Below are 10,435 nucleotides of genomic sequence, written 5' to 3'. Positions count from 1 at the left end.
AACGTTTTGCCCAAACGTTCTTCCTTTCGGTCACTTTTCTTTAAAGCTTCCTCTTGAGCTTTCTTTATACTTTCCATAATTGTTGAGACAACTTCAATTCTCAACGCTCTTGGCCTTTTCTTTTCAAGGTTTACCTTCTGACTAAGAGCATCAGCAGCCACATTTGCTTTACCAGGGTGGTAAAGTATCTCACAGTCGTAGTCCTTGAGTAACTCTAGCCAGCGTCGTTGCCTCATGTTCAATTCCTTCTGATTAAAGAGATATTGAAGACTCTTATGATCAGTGAAAAGTTTACACTTTGTGCCATAAATATAATGCCTCCATATCTTCAAGGCAAATACTACTGCTGCCAACTCCAGATCATGAGTGGGGTAGTTCTTTTCATGCTCCTTCAATTGCCTCAATGCATACGCGATCACTTTATCCCTTTGGGTCAGAACACAACCTAACCCAACTCCAGATGCATCGCTATAAACTGCAAAGTCATCAACTCCTTCAGGAAATGAAACAATCGGTTCTTCACACAATCTCTTCTTCAACTTCTAAAAGGCTTCCTTATGCATCTCATTCCAAGCATAAGTAGCTCCTTTGTGGGTCAAAGCTGTTATGGAGTAGCAATCAAAGAAAAGCCTTGGATAAACCTTCGGTAATATGCAGCTAACCCTAAAAAGCTTCGAATCTCCGTAGGACTTTTTGGTTGTTCCCACTTCATTACGGCTTCAATCTTTGCTGGGTCAACCGTTATTCCTTCTTGGTTAACCACATGACCTAAAAATTGGACTTCTTGAATCCAAAATTCACATTTGGAGAACTTTGCATACAACTTCTCCTTTTTCAGGACTTCTAGCACTTTACGTAGATGCTTTTCATGTTCCGGATTGCTTTTCGAATAAATCAAGATATCTTCTATGAATACTATCACGGATTTATCTAAGAATGGTTTACAAACCCTATTCATCAAATCCATGAAAGCTGCTGGGGCATTGGTTAGTCCGAACGACATAACCAAAAATTCATAGTGTCCATATCTCGTTCTAAACGCAGTCTTTTCGATATCGTGCTCTCTCACCTTTAGTTGATGGTATCCCGACCTAAGATCGATCTTCGAGAAATAGCTCGAACCCTGCAACTGGTCGAACAAGTCATCGATCCTTGGCAACGGGTACTTGTTCTTTATCGTCACTTTGTTCAGCTCTCTGTAATCGATGCAAATTCTCATGCTTCCGTCTTTCTTCTTTACAAATAACACAGGGGCTCCCCACGGTGATGAACTAGGTCGAATGAAACCTTTTTCCAATAACTCCTGAAGTTGTGTCATAAGTTCTTTCATTTCGGTTGGTGCTAACTGATAAGGTGATTGTGCTATCGGCGTCATTCCTGGTAACAAGTCGATACGAAATTCTACTTGTCGATCAGGGGGCAATCCGGGAAGATCTTCGGGAAAGACTTCCGGATACTCACACATCACCGTAATATTCTGCACCTCCTTCTTTTCCATCTTAGCATCAATCACGAACGCTAGATATGATGTACATCCCTTGGCCAAACACTTTCTGGCTTTCATTAGGGAAATGATTCCAGAATTTACTCTGCGTTTGTCTCCATACACCATAAACGACTCTTTCCCTGGCGGGTTTACTTTTACTATCTTCTTTCTACATAATATTTCTGCATCGTTGGCGCTAAGCCAATCCATTCCTAAAACTATGTCGAATCCATTTAACTCGATAGACAATAATTCCTCTTGGAACTTATTCCCATCCAAGTCAATGAGGATGTTTTTCATATGATGGCTAACAGGTACAAACTTGCCACTAGCAATCTCGACTATTATAGCATTAACTAGCATATCTACAAGCAAAGCTAGCTTTCTACCAAATTTATGTGATATAAAGGAGTAATTGGCTCAAGAATCAAACAAAATTTGGGCAGGCAATTCGTTTACGAGAAAGGTACCTGAAGCAACATCGGCTTCTTCTTTCGCAGCTTCGAGTGTCATCTAAAAGGCTCTCGCCTTCGGCTTTTGTGGTAGATTGGGTTTTGCTGCGTCCTTCTTCTTCGGGCAGTCCCTCAAAATATTCCCTTCTTCATTGCACCCAAAACATGCATTCTTATTGAAGGTGCATTCATTGGCATAATGCCCTGGCTTTCCACATTTGTAACAAGTGACTTCCACGCTGCACTTCCCAGCATGTTTCTTCTTACACTTGTCACACCACTTGGCTTCGGCTTCTACTCCAAACTTTCTCGAACCAGCCTTCGAGAATCTGTTCTTTTTATTCGAACCTGAAGTTCCGTAAAACTTTCTCTTTTCGCCAACTTCAACTTTGCTGGCGGCTCTCCCTTTTATCATATCTTCAACAGACTTGGCAGCCCAGATAGCTGCCTCCAAAGTAAGTTCCTGATGTACTGGCACCGTGTACTCTCATGGAAGTCCCTTTGCATACCTATCTATTTTTGCCAACTCATCTGGTACAATACGCAAAGCAAACTCCATTTTGTCTGTGAAGTTATTCATATATTCGTCAATGGTCATACTCCCTTTCTGCAACATTAGAAATTGGTTTTCTAACTCAAGTACGTTTTGGGCCGAGAAGTACTTGCGCTTGAAGTGCACTAAGAAATCTGCCCAAGTTAATTTCAGTGGCTCATTAGGGCTTAGGGTTTTGCCCAAAGTGCTCCACCAACGAGCAGCACTACCCCTGAATTGACGTACTGCAAAGGTAGTTTGTAACTTACCTTGGCAATCACAAGTCATGAAAGCCAACTCCATTTCTGAGATCTAGTCCATTACTCCGACAGGATCTTATTTTCCATTGAAGGTCGATGGCTTGCAAGTCATAAAGTCCTTATACTTGCACCCATTTCTCTCCACTCTACCTTCATGGTTATTCCTCCCAACCACAAGTGGTTCACTATGACCAACCGATCTGCTGTTGTTCCCTTCTTCGGATCGATCGTCATTTAGTTCACATTGTTCAACAGGAACTGAAGGTTCTTTCCTGTTGTTCAGCAACATTTGCCTCAATTCCTCCATCTGTTCAGCCAACATGGTCTGAATCATAGTTTGTACTCCAGCCATGGTGATGGGTTTGGGTGCAGCTCCTACTATAGGCACCTGTTCCACCACTTGAGGTTGAGGTTGTTGGTTTCTGTTTGCATTTCCAGCTCCACTCCGAGTTCTTGCCATTTCAATCTATATACCGAATAAGGTGAATTTAGGTCTTTATCCTTTTTAGACATTTTAATTCCCTTATCACTCCGAAACGTTTACATGTTAGTTCTAATCTCGTAATCATACGCTTAGAATCCTACACACATAAAGTTTCCAGATCCGGTCGGCAACAGACCAGAGATCCAAACAAATAATGGCACACATGGAAAACACATAGCATTTAGAACATAAGTGCATTTTAGTCATCTTCCATAAAATAAACTAGTGCTCGTGCCTAAAATATGGTACACACTCATCTCACAATCATCACTTAGCATTCTAAGTTCAAGTCTAGAAATTCTACAATTTCTTAGTTCGCTTAAACTAATGCTCTGATACAAACTGTGACATCTCCTAATTTCTCGGCCAGAAAAGACCGATTTAATTTATGCTTTTTAAAATTAAATCAGAGAAATACTTTTAAAAGATGTTGCGGAATTTGTTCCCAAAACAAAACATGATAAAAGTTTATCAAAACCTTCTTTAAGAAATGTATATTTTCATTTCATATCAAAACCTCGGGATGTCATGTTCCGATACAGATCAAAAGCATAAACAAGACATTATAAGCCTTTCAACAGTCATTTACAACTGCTGGCCTATAATCCAAAAATCTCTCATCGTCCTCCAACTATGCTTGGGGTCTACTACCTGTAATCATAAAACTGAGTGGGTCAGGCTTGGGAGCCTGGTGAGCATATAGGGTTTTCAACCCACATTAATAATATACATATTAAGTTCACCAATCAACAATAACCCTGATTACCCATTCCCGTTGTCCTCACTTTACGTCCCTAACCACCTATCACAAGGGACCTAGCCTAAGGAATATCATCGGGATGGACACTACTGCTAAGGGGTTTCCTCAGCCATACATGTCCTTAAGGCAACCATGAGGGGGATGGAGTACGCCAATGAACATTTAATTCATCAACACCTACAAGTTGCGAACCTGCTAGTGTTCCACTGGACTATCTAGAAAGTCCGTGGTCATCATCTATACTCCGCTAGATGACTACAACAACAACAACAACAACATCGAGGCCTCTCACCATTTTAACACACATCAACTATTTTATCTACCCATGTTCTACCCAACATATTTTGTAGATAAAAAGCATATACAGTTTAAAACTTGTATAAAACATCAATTCAGTAGTCACCTCGAATAAACAATTAGCATATTTACACATAACACGTATTTCAAGGTAAATACTTCATATCTATGTGTAAATTGAAAGTAACTACACACTCACATGATTTGATGATAATCGGGTAGCAATTCGTTTCCTAAAACGATCGTTTCTAATAAAACCGGGAGTTTTATTGAGAAACCGGGCTTTGTAAAAGTCGGGCTTCGAAACCGAAAAGATAAATTTTCCGGGCTTCTCGGGCACTTCGTGGAGTATTCCGGGCTTTACAATCGATACCGGGGCTTTGCGGGATGTTAAGATGAAGAAAATATGGGATTAGGGGTTAAAATATGGCAAAATTCCAAAATTACCCGGGAGGTCTCGCACCCTTCTATTTATAGGGGCGAGGCTTCTGATCGGATGGTGAGGAGGAAGACAAGCGTCGCAGATCCGAAGCTCGCAGAGGAGGTGGCTCGCACGAGGGCTGTGCATGGCTCGCACATGGGTCGCACCTGCGAGGGCTCGCTGGCAGCTTCTAAGTGGACCGGAGTCTACTGGTGCACATGCGAGGTTCGGAGCTAGGCTATGCGAGGCTCGGAACATGCGGTAGGCATTGCGAGGCTCGGAGCTAGGCTGCACACGCGTCGCTTCTCGGATGTGCCACGACTTAGGATGACTCAACAGCTCGATGACTCAGCAGGTTGGTGACTCAGCAGCCTGGTGACTTAGCAGCCTGGTGACTCAGCAGGACACGTGGCACTTTTTCAGCGAGGGTGATGTGGCAACTCGTGACTATGCGAAATTTCTCGATTTTCGTGCCAAAACTTCTAAAATCCATAACTTTCGTATACGAGCTCCGTTTTTGATGTTCTTTATATGCACGCGTAGCTAAAATTACGCTCTACAACTTCATTTTAGACTTCGTCGGCTAATTTTGAGTTTAAATTTTATATTATTATTTTTAACAAACCGGGACAGGAAATCCGTTAAAAATTCATAATTTCTTCATCCGACGTCCGTTTTCGTCAGACTTTTTACCGTTGTGCTCCTAATGATGAGGCCTTCAATTCTCGTTTAGGTTGTGTCGGCTAAAATTCGCACGATCTAAAATTCGAGTTTTTAGCTGTCTACTGCTAACCTGAAATTTCAAAAAATCATAACTTCCTCATACGAAGTCAGATTTGGACGTTCTTTTTATCGAACTTCTCGTTTTAACGAATACTACGACTTTCGTGCCGGTTTTGTCGCGAAACTTCGACAGGTCATAACTTCTTCGTTATAACTCGGATTTTGGTATTCTTTATATCCCCGAAATCCTTGTGTCGACCACTACAATTTTATGTAAAGATATCGGGCTTATCTCACACTCTAATTTTGATGCTTACTTTTATTCTTAATTAATTAAGCCCTAATAATTAAACATAAAACACATAATTCACATAAAAAACACATAATTCCTTTTCATTTCTTCAAAATGAGTTACAAAGGTTAACCTAGACTATCAACTCAATATAAATGCCTAGGCTAGAAACACGAGTGTTACAGGAAATCTTAGTGCATTCTTATGACTAAAAAGAGGAGCTATGAACTGTTGAAATGGTTAAATCAAGAAGATGAGTCATACTTCGTTCCAATACAAGTCTTACAGTCATACTCTAAGATTGTAACTTGCGTGACATGTATTAAAGAAGGTTTAAAACACTTGTCAAATGTAAGAGTAAAAGTAACCTACACTTGTACATTTAAAATTGGTAAGTTGTGATGTTTTGGATAAAACAAAGACCAACTAAGGCCAATTATGTGAAGTGTTTGTGTTGATTAGAATCCACACTATCTCTTGAATATTTGACAAGAGAGTCTTATATGTCAAGAGGACAGTGGGAGTCTTTAAGGTCTTGAAAGTCTCAAGAACTAATCAAGAATAAAACTTGAAGTTCTTCACTAGCACACGACGTGAGGTTCAAAACCTATCGTGTTGACATATTTTGTGCCCATTCCAATTAAAGTTGGCTTTGCATATGAGTTCTTAGAGTTCTTAATTGATTGCACAACAACTTGGAAGCAATGATGGGCCCTTGAGCTGACAGGTGGCAAGAAATTAAGATTAAGTTCAGTCCATATGAGTTTGGATTTGTCATTATCCTTGTCTTGTGACTGTGGTTTTGACAATTCACATGGATAAGGACACATACACCATTAAATCTAGGTGTCATAAGGTTTCTCTCCGATTCATGAAAATGATGGTGAGGAAACACTTTCACTAAGTAGATTTTAGCTAGATAACAATTGTGATATTTGCATTCTCAAAGTCGTTAGTGGAGCGTGTGTGGTTTACCGGCACACTAACATGGACTTGTGAGAAGTGGCAAAGGTCAAAACAATCAAGACTATGATTACGACATCCCTTTTCATAGTTCTTAAAATTGTTTAGACAAACCTGTGAGCTATCTAAGATAAGGTGTATGATTATGATAAAGTTTTATCAAAGCAATCTAGTATCAGAAATCTAAACTTTGGTAAGGAAGTCAATAAAGTATTGATTTCTAGAAGTCCAGCTGATTTCTGAATACATGTCAAAGCTAGTGGGAGCATAAGTGTTATGCTAATAATCATCATTTTAGTGGGAGCATGATAATTATGATAAAAATTGCAAGTTAGCAATGTTAATTATAGAAAACAAAAGGTCTCAATTAGGAAAAAGTTGTTTTGCTATAATTAAGGGAGAGGAAATTATACTTCATCTCAAATCTAAAAGCTTAGATTGAGGTTTTAATCGTATTTAGTCAAGGATATATATATGAATTTCATGTTGGAATGGCTCAACATAAGAAAATTCTGTATATGGGTCCATTATTTGCGTTCTAAAATTCGATTATGATTACGGCATCCCTTTTTGTAATCTGAATTATGAGAACTTGGCAAATTGAAATGGAAATATTATAGAAAAAGATTGGTTTAGTCTTTATGTGAGACATCATGAATCGTGTCCCATATGCTTAGGATGTAGGATCGATTACATGTGCTATATTTATCCGTTCTAAACATTTCCAAATGCCTGGGGAATTAAGAAGGGAAAAGGTCTAGAATTGGATATGACTAAAAGGATTAAACAATTGTCGAAGACAATCTAAGGTTTACTAAGATTGGTTGCTCAAAGACAGTTGGAAGTATGGTGATAGTTCTGGAAGGACCATATTGACATAATTTGTAAGGAGCCAACTCTTGTTCAGAAGTGATAGTCAAAATGGAATCTGGAAATGTTTCAAAGTTAGAAATTATTCAATCTGTGTAAGATTAGGAAACTTAATGCAAGAAGGATGTTTCCAAGGAGCTGATCTCCTTTGGAATGCTCTGTAATCGTTGTTGTCAAGTCTTTCTGACTTTGTGCATAATCATTAGAAGAGGATCAATGCATATAAGTTTAGAATCTAACAAATTTCAGTAAATGACATGAATTTGGAGTTATTGCATTTGCAGTAAGGATTTGGGACTGTGAAAAGAGGATCATTGGAGTTATGTTCAATTAATCTTTTTCACAAAGTAAAGATCATAGACAAACATAGTATGCATACTTGGTGTATGACATGAGTAGTGTTTAGAAAAAATAGTGTACATGCTTGGAGCATGGGACAACTATTGTTTTTAAATTCAACAATAAAGTTGATAGCTGAAACAGTATACAATGAATAATGTGTAATCATATGGTGATAAATAAAAGGTGTTTTATTTATGTTCATAGGTTTTGATACCATATTGGATTCAATTATTATTGTGTTTCACTTTGGATGTTTTAACTTCCAGAATATCTAGGTCATTGTTTTGGATGAATAAGTTATTCAAACCTTCCACAGTCGGTCATATGTTGGAAGTACATATGAATTAAGACTGTCATGGGTTAGCTTGTAGAGGTCTAAGATGTTGGACAAAGGGCTACAACACTCATGAGTGCTCATAAGTTCTGAGTATTGGATTCAACCCGTGCTCATTAGAATCACATCATGGATTTTATCACGAGTGAACATGAGACAATAATATCTTATATTCTTCAAACCTAGAGATATGAGTTGTTATTATGAGTTGGTTGTACATTGATTGAACGAAAACGCATTCGGTAACTCGAAGTTATAAAACGTGCCTTTGTGTATGATTCAACAAGTAGTAGAACAAGCCAAATGAGTCTAAGTTTATCCATTCCTTTTACCTTCGGGATAAAAGTGATATCTGTGGTCCCCTCGATGATTTGGTGATGATAAATGTAAGTACTCGGTCGGGCCAGGACTGATTTGATTTGTTCAATTAGTCAGTTGTCATAAATCGGAAATCGGGAAACAACAAATGGACGGAGAGAATGATTATAATCCATGTCTCAGTCCATATGATATCTAGAATGGAGGAATATATGATTCCTTATCTAATGGACAAGTCATTGACAAAGGTCAGAGATCATCGACAAGGTCAGAGTTTGATAGAAGATTTTGAGAGCTACGATTGCAAGTCGGTTCTTCAAGTCATACGCAATAATAGTTTTAGACTTATCTAAGTGGGAGACTGTTGGATTAATGTCTAAGTCCATAACTATAATTGGTAAGACTACACCCGGCCCGGCATGGTCCATTTAGGTTGCATGGCATCATGCATTTGGATAGACTATATTGAGAGAAATAACACTTAAGGGTTGTTAATATAAATTTATAAGTTTTAATATACTAATAAGATTATTTAATTAGTATTGATCAAGAATTAATCTAGGATTAATTAAGTGATCAAAAGAAGACTAATTAAATATATGGGTTGATTGTGTAAATCATCCATACTTGTAAAATGGGCTAGGACTCCATGGATTATCAAGTTTGGCTAAAACACATAGGATGCTCCATGGTGTATTTGAACCCATGGATCCAATGAAATGGAAAGCGATGACAATTAGGGTTTACCCTAATTGTGACACTATATAAAGATCATATTGTTGGGAAAAATCGGACACTAAGTGTGAGTGAAAGGGCTAGCCGATTTTCTTGAAGTGTGTATGTTCTCTCAAGTTATTCCAAGTGTCTTTGGTGTTGTGTGAACCATTTGAGGTGTCACACTTGGGGCACTAGCCACTCAAGATTCATGAAGACATTCTACATCAAAGAGGTATGTAATTCTAACTTGATATATTCATATGAATCAATGTTATTATGCTAGTTAGGATGAATACCTTCGAATGTTCATATTCGCATATATAATAGAGAAAACATAGATCCAAGGTATTTAGGGTTGCATGTACACTTAGGAGGTTAGAATGCTCAAAACCCAACAGATCTAAGAGAGAAAGAGAGCTAATCTTTTGGCATTTTAGTACACTTTTGGAAGAGAAGAGAAGAGTATCAAAGCAAGAAACGAGAAGAGAGTGTTGGATCTGGTGTTATTTCATCTAGAGCTTCTGTTGAAGGTAAAAAGTATCCACTTTGCTCATTAGTTTGATAAGATTTCATGTTATGGAGTTTTAGGGCTTATTCCATCTTTCCTTGACGCTTTGAGTGTGTTGAGCTTACCAAGAGATTGAGCCTTCAGATCTGGACCTTGTGAGGTCCCTAGAGTCCAAAGGTCCCAACTTTGTCCAACTAATAGAAGAGCTTTCATGATTAAGACTCTAGCTGGAAGTTCTTTTTGTTGGATATAGTGTCTAAGTCCATAACTATATTTGGTATGTACTTGACCCGACCCGACATGGTCCATTTGGGTTGCACTTCACCCAAACAATTCATGGATAATCTTTTGAGAATAGTATAAGTTATGATTTATTAATATATTATAAGTTCTAATATATTATATAGAATCATATTATTTAATTAGTGTTGATCTATAATTAAATTAGAGTTAATTTAGAGATCAATCGTATGACTAATTAAATATGGGATCTTGTATTTATATAGTGTGGGCTATTGCTTATTTGGAATGAGCTAGGCTTGCATGGAAAGTCCATGGATACTCCATGGAGCTTTAACCCATGGATCTCATGGAAATGAAAAGACATGGGTTTAAATGTATGTAACCCTAGACCACCACACTATATAAAGAAGGCTTTGGTTCTTGAAATCACATT

Source organism: Lactuca serriola, chromosome 1 (assembly GCF_051521515.1).
Source record: "Lactuca serriola cultivar US96UC23 chromosome 1, Lser_US96UC23_V15, whole genome shotgun sequence".
Taxonomy (NCBI): Eukaryota; Viridiplantae; Streptophyta; class Magnoliopsida; order Asterales; family Asteraceae; genus Lactuca; species Lactuca serriola.
This window is presented reverse-complemented; position numbering follows the sequence as displayed.